Source organism: Phyllobates terribilis, unplaced genomic scaffold (genome assembly GCF_046119375.1).
Source record: "Phyllobates terribilis strain yellow unplaced genomic scaffold, ASM4611937v1 Scaffold_79__1_contigs__length_6888602, whole genome shotgun sequence".
Lineage (NCBI taxonomy): Eukaryota > Metazoa > Chordata > Amphibia > Anura > Dendrobatidae > Phyllobates > Phyllobates terribilis.
In genome coordinates, this window is record NW_027362839.1 from 2,449,708 (window position 1) to 2,466,225 (window position 16,518).

The following is a 16,518-nucleotide window of genomic DNA, read 5'->3' on the forward strand; positions in this document are numbered from 1 at the left end:
TATTTTGATATCCACAGCTCGGTGTTGGTGAACGGCTGGAAGACTGACCCCTTCCCTGTCCTCTCTGGGGTCAGACAAGGCTGCCCTCTATCACCTCTTCTTTTTGTTTGTGTTATAGAACTCTTCGCAGAGGCTATCCGGCAGAATGGAGAGATCAGAGGGATCACCGCACCGGGTCCGGGACGACACGAGGTCAAGTGCTCGCTCTACATGGACGACGTCACCGTCTTCTGCGCTGATCGTGGTTCAGTCGACGCCCTCGTCCAGACGTGTGAGAGGTTCGGCCGGGCTTCAGGGGCCAAAGTCAACTGCAGGAAGTCGGAAGCCATGCTCTTCGGGGATTGGCAGCCGGCCTCCTCCGCCCCCTTCCCCTTCAACATTCAACCGGATTTCCTCAAGGTGCTGGGAGTCTGGTTCGGGAAGGAAGGAGCGGCCCTCAAGTCCTGGCAAGAACGCTTGGCCAAGGTGAAGCAACGGATCGGACTCTGGAGCCTCAGACACCTCACTTGTGAGGGTAAGGCACTCGTCCTGCGTAATGAGGTCCTGCCCGTCTTGCAGTACACGGCGCAGGCCTGGCCCCCACACGTCACTGTGTGCAGGGCCATTACCAGGACAGTGTTTCACTTTGTCTGGGGATCCAAGATGGACAGAGTCAGGCGGGCCGTCATGTACAAGGAGCCTCGCAAGGGTGGGAAGGGCGTTCCAGATATCCCCACCCTCCTGCGATCCTCTTTTGTGTGTGATTGTGTCCGCCGGACTTTGCAAGTCAAGAATGGCTCCGCGGGCAGGTCCATGTCTCGCTTCTTCCTGCTTCCTCTTTGGAGGCGACTCGGCTGGGACAAGTGGGACAGCTCCTTCCCCTACAACTGGACGACGCCATGGTTCTACGGAGACGTCGTTCGATTTGTGGGGGAGCATCAACTGGAGGGACTCAAGCCCGACTTGTGGAAGCCCAAAACTATCCACAAGCTAATCAGAGCCAAGGATGACGTGGAGAACATCACAGGACTTCACCAGGACACGCTGGAGACTGTGTGGACAAATGTGTCGTCTGACAGGCTGACCAACGGGCACAAGGACTTGTCGTGGATGGCGATTCAGGGCGGACTGCCCGTCCGGTCATTCATGCATGCCCGGAACCTGTGCAAGACCCGGTACTGCCCAAGGTGCCCCTTCGTGGAGGAAACATCTTTGCACACTTTTTGGGACTGCGGATTTGCACAGCGCCTATTGACTGCACTTGAGGACGACCTGAGGAACTCTGTCCCCAGGGCGAGCCTATCGCACCATTCTGTGCTTTACGGACTCTTCCCTGGGGTTCATACCGTCGGAGCCATCCAGGAGGCTTGGCGCCTTATGAACTGCTTCAAGGATGCCGTTTGGGTCGCCAGGAACCGGCTCATCTTGAGGAGGGAGAGGATGTCCATCCAGGACTGCAGCAGGCTGATCCACAGCCTGCTCAGAGACTATTCCATCATGGACGGTCCGGAGGACGAGGATGAGGACTAAACCCCTCCTCCCCCTCTCCCCTTATGTGTCTTGTCTTTCAATAAAGCTTCGGGCCTGTGATTTTCCCCTCCCCATCCCCTTTTTCCCAATCCCCATCCCTTATCACGGTTCGTCGTACTGTATTGATTGACATGCTTTTTCTTTCAGATTGAGTGTTTTGTGTAGCATAGGGGTGTGATGTGTCTAGTTAGTGCGTCGTATCCTCATGCTATGTAAATATGATGTAGAATTCTGTGAGTACTGGGCTGCGGCACTGTACACTGTCTGTTAACTTATTTTTTGTGCTAATAAAAGATATATTCAATCAAAAAAAATCTGTTCTTATCAGTTTAATATCTGATACGTCCCCTATCTGGGGACCATATATTAAATGGATTTTTAGAACAGGGAGATGGAAAAAGAGCTTGCTCTGTCCACTCCACGCATTGACCTGGTATTGCAGTATCTCCAGGACCGGTGCACCCCTTCTTTAATGCAGTTTCTAAAATCAGAAAGAATTGAATTCAATGTTTTTTGTTCATTTTGCTTGTTTGTCGGATTTTGGGATGGACTCTTTGGCTTTGCTTTTCTTCTCCTCATTGGATTTTTCATGTTCAAAGTTGCAGAAGCCAGATTACAAGCTCATTTTGGTTCAACTTCAGCAACTGTGCATTGCATTGCCATGTAATGTGATGCAATGCTATCTTTCTAGCTCTCCCTTTTTACTTCCTTTTGGATAAACAGACATATTAGGCAAGCATTTTGGAGCTTTCACCTAAATAACTACAGGTGGTGAGATAAGCTGCACAATATAATTGACCTTTCAGTATATTGTTGCACACACACCATCTATTTAGCAAATGCCCTTGTTATCAACAGCAGCCTTTTAAACTCACCTGAGCTAACAGGTATGTGCGCTGGTTACTCTGCTGCGCTTAAAATTTCTTTTTTGGTTTGCTACAATGCCTTTTCTGAAACGTTGTCTCCTTCTGCTGGAACACTGACTTCTTTCATTTAATGCCTGCAGACTATAAAAGAGAACCCAACCCAAAAAGTTTGGTTGATTAGTCTGTGGCATTCTGTTAAACTGTTGCTTATGGCGGTCTCTGTGAGCTTCTCAGCGACATTCAGCCAGCCAGGTATCCTGCCTGCAGTAGATGGAATGTGGCAATGGAACGCTGGCTGCGCGTGTCATAATAGGCTCTGAGCCTTTATATACCTGTGCACAGCAGCAGCCACCTTCAGTCTGCTGCTGGACAGCCAGCAGCAGCAGCAGCAGGAGAGGTATGTAATCAGGAGCCCTCCTGCTAAGGGTAGACAGCTGCTCGTTCCACCCCACCCCCCGCCTTAATTGGTTCTCCTCCCTTCCAACGGTGTTGAGGCGGGTGGGAACAGCAGGGGGTGAAGGTGCTGTGTTTAAAGAGGTGGAGTTATGCAGATCTAAAACGCGTGGATTGCAGCAGCAGCAAGCCGAAAAGTGCAGGCATGTAAGGGATCTAGAGGTTGACAACATGTCTTCTTAACGGGAGTCCAGGAGCTCATCTCCACAAATGGACTTTTCAGGATCCTTGGGTGGCTCCGTAGTTTGAAACCAATTCTGGTTATCGCTTCTCGGCCTTTTGGCTAAGATCAAGTGTAGTATCTGTTCTTATCAGTTTAATATCTGATACGTCCCCTATCTGGGGACCATATATTAAATGGATTTTTAGAACAGGGAGATGGAAAAAGAGCTTGCTCTGTCCACTCCACGCATTGACCTGGTATTGCAGTATCTCCAGGACCGGTGCACCCCTTCTTTAATGCAGTTTCTAAAATCAGAAAGAATTGAATTCAATGTTTTTTGTTCATTTTGCTTGTTTGTCGGATTTTGGGATGGACTCTTTGGCTTTGCTTTTCTTCTCCTCATTGGATTTTTCATGTTCAAAGTTGCAGAAGCCAGATTACAAGCTCATTTTGGTTCAACTTCAGCAACTGTGCATTGCATTGCCATGTAATGTGATGCAATGCTATCTTTCTAGCTCTCCCTTTTTACTTCCTTTTGGATAAACAGACATATTAGGCAAGCATTTTGGAGCTTTCACCTAAATAACTACAGGTGGTGAGATAAGCTGCACAATATAATTGACCTTTCAGTATATTGTTGCACACACACCATCTATTTAGCAAATGCCCTTGTTATCAACAGCAGCCTTTTAAACTCACCTGAGCTAACAGGTATGTGCGCTGGTTACTCTGCTGCGCTTAAAATTTCTTTTTTGGTTTGCTACAATGCCTTTTCTGAAACGTTGTCTCCTTCTGCTGGAACACTGACTTCTTTCATTTAATGCCTGCAGACTATAAAAGAGAACCCAACCCAAAAAGTTTGGTTGATTAGTCTGTGGCATTCTGTTAAACTGTTGCTTATGGCGGTCTCTGTGAGCTTCTCAGCGACATTCAGCCAGCCAGGTATCCTGCCTGCAGTAGATGGAATGTGGCAATGGAACGCTGGCTGCGCGTGTCATAATAGGCTCTGAGCCTTTATATACCTGTGCACAGCAGCAGCCACCTTCAGTCTGCTGCTGGACAGCCAGCAGCAGCAGCAGCAGGAGAGGTATGTAATCAGGAGCCCTCCTGCTAAGGGTAGACAGCTGCTCGTTCCACCCCACCCCCCGCCTTAATTGGTTCTCCTCCCTTCCAACGGTGTTGAGGCGGGTGGGAACAGCAGGGGGTGAAGGTGCTGTGTTTAAAGAGGTGGAGTTATGCAGATCTAAAACGCGTGGATTGCAGCAGCAGCAAGCCGAAAAGTGCAGGCATGTAAGGGATCTAGAGGTTGACAACATGTCTTCTTAACGGGAGTCCAGGAGCTCATCTCCACAAATGGACTTTTCAGGATCCTTGGGTGGCTCCGTAGTTTGAAACCAATTCTGGTTATCGCTTCTCGGCCTTTTGGCTAAGATCAAGTGTAGTATCTGTTCTTATCAGTTTAATATCTGATACGTCCCCTATCTGGGGACCATATATTAAATGGATTTTTAGAACAGGGAGATGGAAAAAGAGCTTGCTCTGTCCACTCCACGCATTGACCTGGTATTGCAGTATCTCCAGGACCGGTGCACCCCTTCTTTAATGCAGTTTCTAAAATCAGAAAGAATTGAATTCAATGTTTTTTGTTCATTTTGCTTGTTTGTCGGATTTTGGGATGGACTCTTTGGCTTTGCTTTTCTTCTCCTCATTGGATTTTTCATGTTCAAAGTTGCAGAAGCCAGATTACAAGCTCATTTTGGTTCAACTTCAGCAACTGTGCATTGCATTGCCATGTAATGTGATGCAATGCTATCTTTCTAGCTCTCCCTTTTTACTTCCTTTTGGATAAACAGACATATTAGGCAAGCATTTTGGAGCTTTCACCTAAATAACTACAGGTGGTGAGATAAGCTGCACAATATAATTGACCTTTCAGTATATTGTTGCACACACACCATCTATTTAGCAAATGCCCTTGTTATCAACAGCAGCCTTTTAAACTCACCTGAGCTAACAGGTATGTGCGCTGGTTACTCTGCTGCGCTTAAAATTTCTTTTTTGGTTTGCTACAATGCCTTTTCTGAAACGTTGTCTCCTTCTGCTGGAACACTGACTTCTTTCATTTAATGCCTGCAGACTATAAAAGAGAACCCAACCCAAAAAGTTTGGTTGATTAGTCTGTGGCATTCTGTTAAACTGTTGCTTATGGCGGTCTCTGTGAGCTTCTCAGCGACATTCAGCCAGCCAGGTATCCTGCCTGCAGTAGATGGAATGTGGCAATGGAACGCTGGCTGCGCGTGTCATAATAGGCTCTGAGCCTTTATATACCTGTGCACAGCAGCAGCCACCTTCAGTCTGCTGCTGGACAGCCAGCAGCAGCAGCAGCAGGAGAGGTATGTAATCAGGAGCCCTCCTGCTAAGGGTAGACAGCTGCTCGTTCCACCCCACCCCCCGCCTTAATTGGTTCTCCTCCCTTCCAACGGTGTTGAGGCGGGTGGGAACAGCAGGGGGTGAAGGTGCTGTGTTTAAAGAGGTGGAGTTATGCAGATCTAAAACGCGTGGATTGCAGCAGCAGCAAGCCGAAAAGTGCAGGCATGTAAGGGATCTAGAGGTTGACAACATGTCTTCTTAACGGGAGTCCAGGAGCTCATCTCCACAAATGGACTTTTCAGGATCCTTGGGTGGCTCCGTAGTTTGAAACCAATTCTGGTTATCGCTTCTCGGCCTTTTGGCTAAGATCAAGCGTAGTATCTGTTCTTATCAGTTTAATATCTGATACGTCCCCTATCTGGGGACCATATATTAAATGGATTTTTAGAACAGGGAGATGGAAAAAGAGCTTGCTCTGTCCACTCCACGCATTGACCTGGTATTGCAGTATCTCCAGGACCGGTGCACCCCTTCTTTAATGCAGTTTCTAAAATCAGAAAGAATTGAATTCAATGTTTTTTGTTCATTTTGCTTGTTTGTCGGATTTTGGGATGGACTCTTTGGCTTTGCTTTTCTTCTCCTCATTGGATTTTTCATGTTCAAAGTTGCAGAAGCCAGATTACAAGCTCATTTTGGTTCAACTTCAGCAACTGTGCATTGCATTGCCATGTAATGTGATGCAATGCTATCTTTCTAGCTCTCCCTTTTTACTTCCTTTTGGATAAACAGACATATTAGGCAAGCATTTTGGAGCTTTCACCTAAATAACTACAGGTGGTGAGATAAGCTGCACAATATAATTGACCTTTCAGTATATTGTTGCACACACACCATCTATTTAGCAAATGCCCTTGTTATCAACAGCAGCCTTTTAAACTCACCTGAGCTAACAGGTATGTGCGCTGGTTACTCTGCTGCGCTTAAAATTTCTTTTTTGGTTTGCTACAATGCCTTTTCTGAAACGTTGTCTCCTTCTGCTGGAACACTGACTTCTTTCATTTAATGCCTGCAGACTATAAAAGAGAACCCAACCCAAAAAGTTTGGTTGATTAGTCTGTGGCATTCTGTTAAACTGTTGCTTATGGCGGTCTCTGTGAGCTTCTCAGCGACATTCAGCCAGCCAGGTATCCTGCCTGCAGTAGATGGAATGTGGCAATGGAACGCTGGCTGCGCGTGTCATAATAGGCTCTGAGCCTTTATATACCTGTGCACAGCAGCAGCCACCTTCAGTCTGCTGCTGGACAGCCAGCAGCAGCAGCAGCAGGAGAGGTATGTAATCAGGAGCCCTCCTGCTAAGGGTAGACAGCTGCTCGTTCCACCCCACCCCCCGCCTTAATTGGTTCTCCTCCCTTCCAACGGTGTTGAGGCGGGTGGGAACAGCAGGGGGTGAAGGTGCTGTGTTTAAAGAGGTGGAGTTATGCAGATCTAAAACGCGTGGATTGCAGCAGCAGCAAGCCGAAAAGTGCAGGCATGTAAGGGATCTAGAGGTTGACAACATGTCTTCTTAACGGGAGTCCAGGAGCTCATCTCCACAAATGGACTTTTCAGGATCCTTGGGTGGCTCCGTAGTTTGAAACCAATTCTGGTTATCGCTTCTCGGCCTTTTGGCTCAGACCTAGTGTTTGGACAAGAGGTTCCTTGTGTATTAGCCCTCGGCCTTCCAGCATCGCCACTTCGGTGGCTTAAGCTGGATGCTGCTATAGGGGGAGAGTGAGGAGGAAACGAGAAGGCGATTCCTGAAGCGACCATGGGTGTCAAGCTTCGCTTTGCTGGGACCGGGGATCCCCGGGTCAAGAATGCTTTCCGTATCGAGGTCTCTGAGGAGAAGAAGGACCATTTCTCGTTGTCATACCTGGTCAACGCCATTTTCTATGAAATCCTGAAGATCCAGAAGTCGGAGATCATCTGTTTGCAGGAGTTCAGAAGGGAGCATAGGTACGTCTTGGTGCTTTCTTCTATGGCGGCTTGCCAAAACCTTTTCAAAACTCTTCAAGTCCTTTCAGAGCACCCTCAGCTGGATGGACTTATCTTCACTGTACTCTACTCTAAGGGGGATATCCCGGTGGTAGTATTCATGCACAACCCCTTTATCTCCCGGGATGATATCACTGCATTCCTGAGAAGACACTGCATTTTTGTGCAATTCTCCCATAAAATCTTAAATGGAGAAGGGCTGTGGACTGGGAAGTATAAATACTTTGTGAGGTTTGGGATAGACCCTCATGGTCCTGGAGGTATTCACTATCCTCCCCTGAACTTTACAATTGGAAGAGACTCTGGATATCTGTTTTTTCCCGAGGCGCCATTGTTCTGCAGGAGATGCAACATGTTCGGGCATATCCAGGATTTCTGCAAACAATTGCCAAACTGTAGAAAGTGCAACAAGTACGGTCATCTGGCGAAGGATTGTTCCAACCCGGTGGTATGTGATGCCTGCGGGGAGGAAGGACATGTGATTCGGGATTGTAAGGCTAAAGTCAAGCCTAGGTCCTTCTCCGAAGTGACCAAAGGTAAGCCTACTGTCCCTGCTGTTACCCCACAGGTGACTACTGCAGAGATCAATGAGGAGACGGAGCCCCCTGAGGTTGAAGATCTGGTGGGTGAGGCCCAGACCCTGTTGGACCCTCCAGCCCCTGCTGGGCCAAGTATGGAGATCTCCGAGTTGGATGTGGACCTCCCTCATCAGTCCGAAATATGTGGTGAGGGTGACATGGATGTGTCTCTTGCTCGAACCCCTGCATTGTCCTGGGGTGCTACAGACGAAGAGGTGGCCAGGGATGGTGGCCAAGGAGACTTTACTTCTGGGAGGTCTTTTGATGATGATGATACTCCTGAACTGGCCAATAAAAAACCCAGACGAGAGTACTCACCTGCCAGCGGAGGGTGCGACAGTCCTGCAAGTGACCGCATTTACCCGCAGGATGTCTTCTCCCCTGATGCTCCTTACCTTGGCATCCCTGAGAGCATCAACACCTTTGGGGTGCTTTCCCAGTCTGATGATAATGGATGAGTATGGTGTGATCAACATTGAGTCATGTATTTCTTTTCTTTAATTAATGTCTTGCCAATCTGGTTGGGATGTAGTGTCCCTAAATGTAAGGCAGATCAGATCTAAAATCAGAAGAACAACTGTTCTGGACTACCTGAAACATTTAGGTGCTGATGTTTTTTGCCTTCAGGAGTGTGGGATTCAGGATGCTCCTTGTGACAAAGACTGGCCTTACGGACAGCATATCTGGTCAGGGTCTAATCATAATAAAAATGATGGGGTGGGGATATTAGTTGGGAATAAAGAAATCTCTATTGATAGTTATATTGTGGTGGAGGTGGGCCGATGTTTAATTGCATTTTTGAGTTATAGAGGGTGGCGGGTCAGAATTATTAATTTATATTGCCCTACAGGGAAGGAAGAGCGGCTTGCTCTTCTTGAAAAATTAAGTTTTTTTCTTCCAGGGAAATCTCCCACTATTTTTGTTGGGGACGTTAATTGTGTCACAGAAGGAAAGTGTGACATAACAGGAAAGAAATTGTCCCATTTAATTTGTGATTTTTCCTTTTTAGATGCAGCAGTTATTGTTCTTGGCATGCCACCACCGCCGACATACCATGCTGACCGTGGTGAGATTCATTCCAGAATTGATTTAATGTTATTTTCTAAAAATATGGTATGTTTGGATTTTTCTCAACAAAAGGTACCTTTTTCGGACCATGAATGTTTGAGAGGCGTGTTTTGTGCGAATGGTGACCAAGTGTATGGCGGTGGGGTATGGAAGTTGAATGCAAGGCTGTTAGAGGATGATGAGGTGATGAATGAGTTTAATGTAAAGTATGAAAGATGGAGAATGCGTAAGAAGGATTTTGTGTGTGTTCTTGACTGGTGGGACTGGGTGAAAGTGCAATTTAAAACTTTCTTCAAAAAGTGGGGCTATAGAAAAGCTGCCAGATATAGGAATAGGTTTAATGACCTTAATAGACGGATTGACTGGTTGAGAAAGTGTGTTGCAAGTGGTTTGGAGATGTCTGATCAACTTACTGAGGCTAAGAATGAATTGAAGCGTGTGTTGGATGAGAAAGGAAAGGAAATTATATATCGTACTAAAATTGAGCACCTGGAGAAAAATGAGAAGTGTACGAGGTTCTTTTTTAAAAAAATGAATGGTAGGAAGACTGATATGAATGAAGTTGTGAATGAAAGTGGAACCAACTGTATGGGTGAGGATGTGCTGAAAGAAGTGAATAGGTTTTATAGCAAGTTGTATGATGAGAAATGGATTGACTCTGGGCTTGTGTCATATGTTCTGAATGGTGTGGAGAAAAAACTTGATTCTGAGGAGCGTGATCTGTTGTGTGAGGATGTAGTTCTGGATGAAGTGAAGAATGTGGTGTGGAGTGCTAAAAAGAGTAAGACTCCTGGGAAAGATGGTATACCTGTAGAGTTGTATGTGAAAGCATGGGAAGTTTTGGGAACAGATTTGACTGAGGTATGTAAGTATATGTGGGTGAATGGTAGGTTGTGTGAATCAATGAAAGAAGGAGTGGTTGTGCTTGTGTATAAAAAGGGTGAGAGGAAACGTTTGGAAAACTGGAGACCAATAACACTGCTGAATTCGGATTATAAGGTCTACAGTAAGTTACTGGCAAATCGTATGCGTGAAGTGATTGGTAGTGTTGTGGAGGAGGACCAAGTATGTGCAGTGCCTGGAAGAAGTATGAGTGATAACTTGTTATTGTTGAGAGATATGATTGGGGATTGCAAGGATAGAAAGCAGAAATGTATGACTTTAGCTATTGATTTTGAGAAGGCGTTTGACAGGGTTTCGCATGTGTTTCTGTTTAAAGTACTGGAAAGAATGGGGTTTCCTAGAGAATTTGTGAATTGTGTAAAATCATTGTATGATTGTGTGTCAAGTGAGTTCTTGGTTAATGGGTGGCTGTGTGACAAAGTGAAGATTAGGTCAGGAGTAAGGCAGGGGTGTCCTATGTCCCCCGTCTTATTTGTATGTGTAATAGAACCATTGTTATGTTTGATTAGACGGGATAAAATGATGAGAGGTTTGTTGGTGCCTGGTAGTGGTGGTAAGCATGTGAAAGTGTTAGGTTATATGGATGATGTTGTGGTTGTGAGTGAAAGTATGGCTTCTTTGAGTAGAATTAAATTGCTTTTGGATTTTTTTGTTGGTGCGTCTGGTTTTAGGGTAAATTGGAATAAATGTAGTTTTAAATGTTTTGGAGATAGTAGTATTCGTATGGATGGTGTAAAGTGTGAAGTGGGTGCAATCAAGATTTTGGGCGTATTATTTAATGATGACTTAAAAGGGAATGAAAGTTGGGAAGAGTGTGGTATGCGGGTTGAACGTAAATTGAATTTTTGGCGAATGAGAGAATTGACTCTGCGTGGTAAGGTATTAATTATCAAAGCAGTGATTCTCCCTATCCTGCTTTATGTGGCGACTGTTTTTCCTTCTCCTTACAGGAAAATTAAGAGAATAGAGAAGTTGGTATTCACATTCCTGTGGTGTAGTAAGATGGAGAAGTTGAAGCGGGAGAGCCTTTTTAAGGCTTGTCAGCATGGTGGGCTGGCCTTTCCCAATATTGAAGTTTTTTTAGGCCTTAATTATATTAAGACTGTGGTTATTTTGCTGGGTAAAGGCAATAAAGGTGCTTTTATGGCTAATTATTCTGCTGGATGGATGTTGTATGGGTTATGCTGGAGGAAGAGAGATGCGAGTGTGCCTGTGGCCTTTAAGTGTCCTGTTTGGTATGAGGTGATTGAGAAATTTGTGAGAAAGCATGATTTGTTGAGTGTGGGAATGAATGATTTTAGAATGACCAAGAATGTGGTGAAAAGAATGAGTGCAAATGAGGTAGAGTGTAATATTGTTGGGTTGAGAGGGAATGAGGTTTCAGATGCATGGAAGAAGTTAGATACGTATGGGATGTCAAACAAACAGAAGGATGTGGTGTGGATGACTTTACATAATATTTTACCTGTGAGAGAAGTGCAGAAGAAAAGAGAGTTGATAAGAACAGATGTGTGTCCGAGAGTGGGATGTGGTGGTTGTGAGACTGTGAGGCATGTTATGTGGGATTGTGAGTACGCGTACAGTGTGTGGAAGTGTGTAGGTGGATTGTGTAAGGGTTTAGCAGGCGTGAATTTTGTGGATTGGCGTGTGGCGATGTTTGGAATTGGTGCGTGTAGTCGGTCTAAAGATAGAATTTTATGGTTGATAATGGCTTGTGTGATGGAGAGTTTGTGGGATGCAAGGAACCTTGGACTTTTCAAGAGGAAATCTTTATCAGTGAATGAATGTGTTAGACTTATTCTTTCAAGACTATACCTGATATATAAGTTGGACAGCAGAGGCGGTGGTGGCACAGATGCCGAAGGGATTTGGAAATTTAAAAAGTGGCATTACCTTATCAAATACCAGTGATTTTTTTTCTTTGTGATTCCTTGAAGTTTCTGCATTTGTGTTACGTAAAGGATGTTCCCTTGTGATTATATTTCGTCTTATACTACTGCTAAATAAATAGAACCATGATGATGAGAAGTTTTAAGTAGCAAATTTTTGAGAAATTCATACTGTTTGCTAAAAAACTAAACTGAATGGTTTAAAAAAAAAAAAAAAAAAAAAAAAAAAAAAAAAAAAAAAAATCTGTTCTTATCAGTTTAATATCTGATATGTCCCCTATCTGGGGACCATATATTAAATGGATTTTTAGAACAGGGAGATGGAAAAAGAGCTTGCTCTGTCCACTCCACGCATTGACCTGGTATTGCAGTATCTCCAGGACCGGTGCACCCCTTCTTTAATGCAGTTTCTAAAATCAGAAAGAATTGAATTCAATGTTTTTTGTTCATTTTGCTTGTTTGTCGGATTTTGGGATGGACTCTTTGGCTTTGCTTTTCTTCTCCTCATTGGATTTTTCATGTTCAAAGTTGCAGAAGCCAGATTACAAGCTCATTTTGGTTCAACTTCAGCAACTGTGCATTGCATTGCCATGTAATGTGATGCAATGCTATCTTTCTAGCTCTCCCTTTTTACTTCCTTTTGGATAAACAGACATATTAGGCAAGCATTTTGGAGCTTTCACCTAAATAACTACAGGTGGTGAGATAAGCTGCACAATATAATTGACCTTTCAGTATATTGTTGCACACACACCATCTATTTAGCAAATGCCCTTGTTATCAACAGCAGCCTTTTAAACTCACCTGAGCTAACAGGTATGTGCGCTGGTTACTCTGCTGCGCTTAAAATTTCTTTTTTGGTTTGCTACAATGCCTTTTCTGAAACGTTGTCTCCTTCTGCTGGAACACTGACTTCTTTCATTTAATGCCTGCAGACTATAAAAGAGAACCCAACCCAAAAAGTTTGGTTGATTAGTCTGTGGCATTCTGTTAAACTGTTGCTTATGGCGGTCTCTGTGAGCTTCTCAGCGACATTCAGCCAGCCAGGTATCCTGCCTGCAGTAGATGGAATGTGGCAATGGAACGCTGGCTGCGCGTGTCATAATAGGCTCTGAGCCTTTATATACCTGTGCACAGCAGCAGCCACCTTCAGTCTGCTGCTGGACAGCCAGCAGCAGCAGCAGCAGGAGAGGTATGTAATCAGGAGCCCTCCTGCTAAGGGTAGACAGCTGCTCGTTCCACCCCACCCCCCGCCTTAATTGGTTCTCCTCCCTTCCAACGGTGTTGAGGCGGGTGGGAACAGCAGGGGGTGAAGGTGCTGTGTTTAAAGAGGTGGAGTTATGCAGATCTAAAACGCGTGGATTGCAGCAGCAGCAAGCCGAAAAGTGCAGGCATGTAAGGGATCTAGAGGTTGACAACATGTCTTCTTAACGGGAGTCCAGGAGCTCATCTCCACAAATGGACTTTTCAGGATCCTTGGGTGGCTCCGTAGTTTGAAACCAATTCTGGTTATCGCTTCTCGGCCTTTTGGCTAAGATCAAGTGTAGTATCTGTTCTTATCAGTTTAATATCTGATACGTCCCCTATCTGGGGACCATATATTAAATGGATTTTTAGAACAGGGAGATGGAAAAAGAGCTTGCTCTGTCCACTCCACGCATTGACCTGGTATTGCAGTATCTCCAGGACCGGTGCACCCCTTCTTTAATGCAGTTTCTAAAATGAGAAAGAATTGAATTCAATGTTTTTTGTTCATTTTGCTTGTTTGTCGGATTTTGGGATGGACTCTTTGGCTTTGCTTTTCTTCTCCTCATTGGATTTTTCATGTTCAAAGTTGCAGAAGCCAGATTACAAGCTCATTTTGGTTCAACTTCAGCAACTGTGCATTGCATTGCCATGTAATGTGATGCAATGCTATCTTTCTAGCTCTCCCTTTTTACTTCCTTTTGGATAAACAGACATATTAGGCAAGCATTTTGGAGCTTTCACCTAAATAACTACAGGTGGTGAGATAAGCTGCACAATATAATTGACCTTTCAGTATATTGTTGCACACACACCATCTATTTAGCAAATGCCCTTGTTATCAACAGCAGCCTTTTAAACTCACCTGAGCTAACAGGTATGTGCGCTGGTTACTCTGCTGCGCTTAAAATTTCTTTTTTGGTTTGCTACAATGCCTTTTCTGAAACGTCTCCTTCTGCTGGAACACTGACTTCTTTCATTTAATGCCTGCAGACTATAAAAGAGAACCCAACCCAAAAAGTTTGGTTGATTAGTCTGTGGCATTCTGTTAAACTGTTGCTTATGGCGGTCTCTGTGAGCTTCTCAGCGACATTCAGCCAGCCAGGTATCCTGCCTGCAGTAGATGGAATGTGGCAATGGAACGCTGGCTGCGCGTGTCATAATAGGCTCTGAGCCTTTATATACCTGTGCACAGCAGCAGCCACCTTCAGTCTGCTGCTGGACAGCCAGCAGCAGCAGCAGCAGGAGAGGTATGTAATCAGGAGCCCTCCTGCTAAGGGTAGACAGCTGCTCGTTCCACCCCACCCCCCGCCTTAATTGGTTCTCCTCCCTTCCAACGGTGTTGAGGCGGGTGGGAACAGCAGGGGGTGAAGGTGCTGTGTTTAAAGAGGTGGAGTTATGCAGATCTAAAACGCGTGGATTGCAGCAGCAGCAAGCCGAAAAGTGCAGGCATGTAAGGGATCTAGAGGTTGACAACATGTCTTCTTAACGGGAGTCCAGGAGCTCATCTCCACAAATGGACTTTTCAGGATCCTTGGGTGGCTCCGTAGTTTGAAACCAATTCTGGTTATCGCTTCTCGGCCTTTTGGCTAAGATCAAGTGTAGTATCTGTTCTTATCAGTTTAATATCTGATACGTCCCCTATCTGGGGACCATATATTAAATGGATTTTTAGAACAGGGAGATGGAAAAAGAGCTTGCTCTGTCCACTCCACGCATTGACCTGGTATTGCAGTATCTCCAGGACCGGTGCACCCCTTCTTTAATGCAGTTTCTAAAATCAGAAAGAATTGAATTCAATGTTTTTTGTTCATTTTGCTTGTTTGTCGGATTTTGGGATGGACTCTTTGGCTTTGCTTTTCTTCTCCTCATTGGATTTTTCATGTTCAAAGTTGCAGAAGCCAGATTACAAGCTCATTTTGGTTCAACTTCAGCAACTGTGCATTGCATTGCCATGTAATGTGATGCAATGCTATCTTTCTAGCTCTCCCTTTTTACTTCCTTTTGGATAAACAGACATATTAGGCAAGCATTTTGGAGCTTTCACCTAAATAACTACAGGTGGTGAGATAAGCTGCACAATATAATTGACCTTTCAGTATATTGTTGCACACACACCATCTATTTAGCAAATGCCCTTGTTATCAACAGCAGCCTTTTAAACTCACCTGAGCTAACAGGTATGTGCGCTGGTTACTCTGCTGCGCTTAAAATTTCTTTTTTGGTTTGCTACAATGCCTTTTCTGAAACGTTGTCTCCTTCTGCTGGAACACTGACTTCTTTCATTTAATGCCTGCAGACTATAAAAGAGAACCCAACCCAAAAAGTTTGGTTGATTAGTCTGTGGCATTCTGTTAAACTGTTGCTTATGGCGGTCTCTGTGAGCTTCTCAGCGACATTCAGCCAGCCAGGTATCCTGCCTGCAGTAGATGGAATGTGGCAATGGAACGCTGGCTGCGCGTGTCATAATAGGCTCTGAGCCTTTATATACCTGTGCACAGCAGCAGCCACCTTCAGTCTGCTGCTGGACAGCCAGCAGCAGCAGCAGCAGGAGAGGTATGTAATCAGGAGCCCTCCTGCTAAGGGTAGACAGCTGCTCGTTCCACCCCACCCCCCGCCTTAATTGGTTCTCCTCCCTTCCAACGGTGTTGAGGCGGGTGGGAACAGCAGGGGGTGAAGGTGCTGTGTTTAAAGAGGTGGAGTTATGCAGATCTAAAACGCGTGGATTGCAGCAGCAGCAAGCCGAAAAGTGCAGGCATGTAAGGGATCTAGAGGTTGACAACATGTCTTCTTAACGGGAGTCCAGGAGCTCATCTCCACAAATGGACTTTTCAGGATCCTTGGGTGGCTCCGTAGTTTGAAACCAATTCTGGTTATCGCTTCTCGGCCTTTTGGCTAAGATCAAGTGTAGTATCTGTTCTTATCAGTTTAATATCTGATACGTCCCCTATCTGGGGACCATATATTAAATGGATTTTTAGAACAGGGAGATGGAAAAAGAGCTTGCTCTGTCCACTCCACGCATTGACCTGGTATTGCAGTATCTCCAGGACCGGTGCACCCCTTCTTTAATGCAGTTTCTAAAATCAGAAAGAATTGAATTCAATGTTTTTTGTTCATTTTGCTTGTTTGTCGGATTTTGGGATGGACTCTTTGGCTTTGCTTTTCTTCTCCTCATTGGATTTTTCATGTTCAAAGCTGCAGAAGCCAGATTACAAGCTCATTTTGGTTCAACTTCAGCAACTGTGCATTGCATTGCCATGTAATGTGATGCAATGCTATCTTTCTAGCTCTCCCTTTTTACTTCCTTTTGGATAAACAGACATATTAGGCAAGCATTTTGGAGCTTTCACCTAAATAACTACAGGTGGTGAGATAAGCTGCACAATATAATTGACCTTTCAGTATATTGTTGCACACACACCATCTATTTAGCAAAT

At 45.0% G+C, this 16,518-nt stretch overlaps 7 non-coding genes and 1 pseudogene across 7 annotated transcripts; all 8 read left to right on the forward strand.

The window, feature by feature from the left end:
- Positions 1–1,781: 1,781 nt before the first annotated feature.
- On the forward strand, positions 1,782–1,976 carry LOC141197140 (U2 spliceosomal RNA). The gene has a single exon (XR_012269484.1). It is a non-coding gene; the product is annotated as a U2 spliceosomal RNA (small nuclear RNA).
- Positions 1,977–3,091: 1,115 nt separating this feature from the next.
- Positions 3,092–3,282, forward strand: LOC141197075 (U2 spliceosomal RNA). Its single transcript, XR_012269421.1, has one exon. It is a non-coding gene; the product is annotated as a U2 spliceosomal RNA (small nuclear RNA).
- A 1,115-nt stretch (positions 3,283–4,397) lies between these two features.
- LOC141197076 (U2 spliceosomal RNA) lies at positions 4,398–4,588 on the forward strand. Its single transcript, XR_012269422.1, has one exon. It is a non-coding gene; the product is annotated as a U2 spliceosomal RNA (small nuclear RNA).
- Positions 4,589–5,703: 1,115 nt separating this feature from the next.
- Positions 5,704–5,894, forward strand: LOC141197103 (U2 spliceosomal RNA). The gene has a single exon (XR_012269449.1). It is a non-coding gene; the product is annotated as a U2 spliceosomal RNA (small nuclear RNA).
- A 6,134-nt stretch (positions 5,895–12,028) lies between these two features.
- Positions 12,029–12,229, forward strand: LOC141197174 (U2 spliceosomal RNA; annotated as a pseudogene).
- A 1,115-nt stretch (positions 12,230–13,344) lies between these two features.
- LOC141197077 (U2 spliceosomal RNA) lies at positions 13,345–13,535 on the forward strand. The gene has a single exon (XR_012269423.1). It is a non-coding gene; the product is annotated as a U2 spliceosomal RNA (small nuclear RNA).
- A 1,112-nt stretch (positions 13,536–14,647) lies between these two features.
- On the forward strand, positions 14,648–14,838 carry LOC141197078 (U2 spliceosomal RNA). Its single transcript, XR_012269424.1, has one exon. It is a non-coding gene; the product is annotated as a U2 spliceosomal RNA (small nuclear RNA).
- Positions 14,839–15,953: 1,115 nt separating this feature from the next.
- On the forward strand, positions 15,954–16,144 carry LOC141197080 (U2 spliceosomal RNA). The gene has a single exon (XR_012269426.1). It is a non-coding gene; the product is annotated as a U2 spliceosomal RNA (small nuclear RNA).
- The last annotated feature ends 374 nt before the right edge of the window (positions 16,145–16,518 follow it).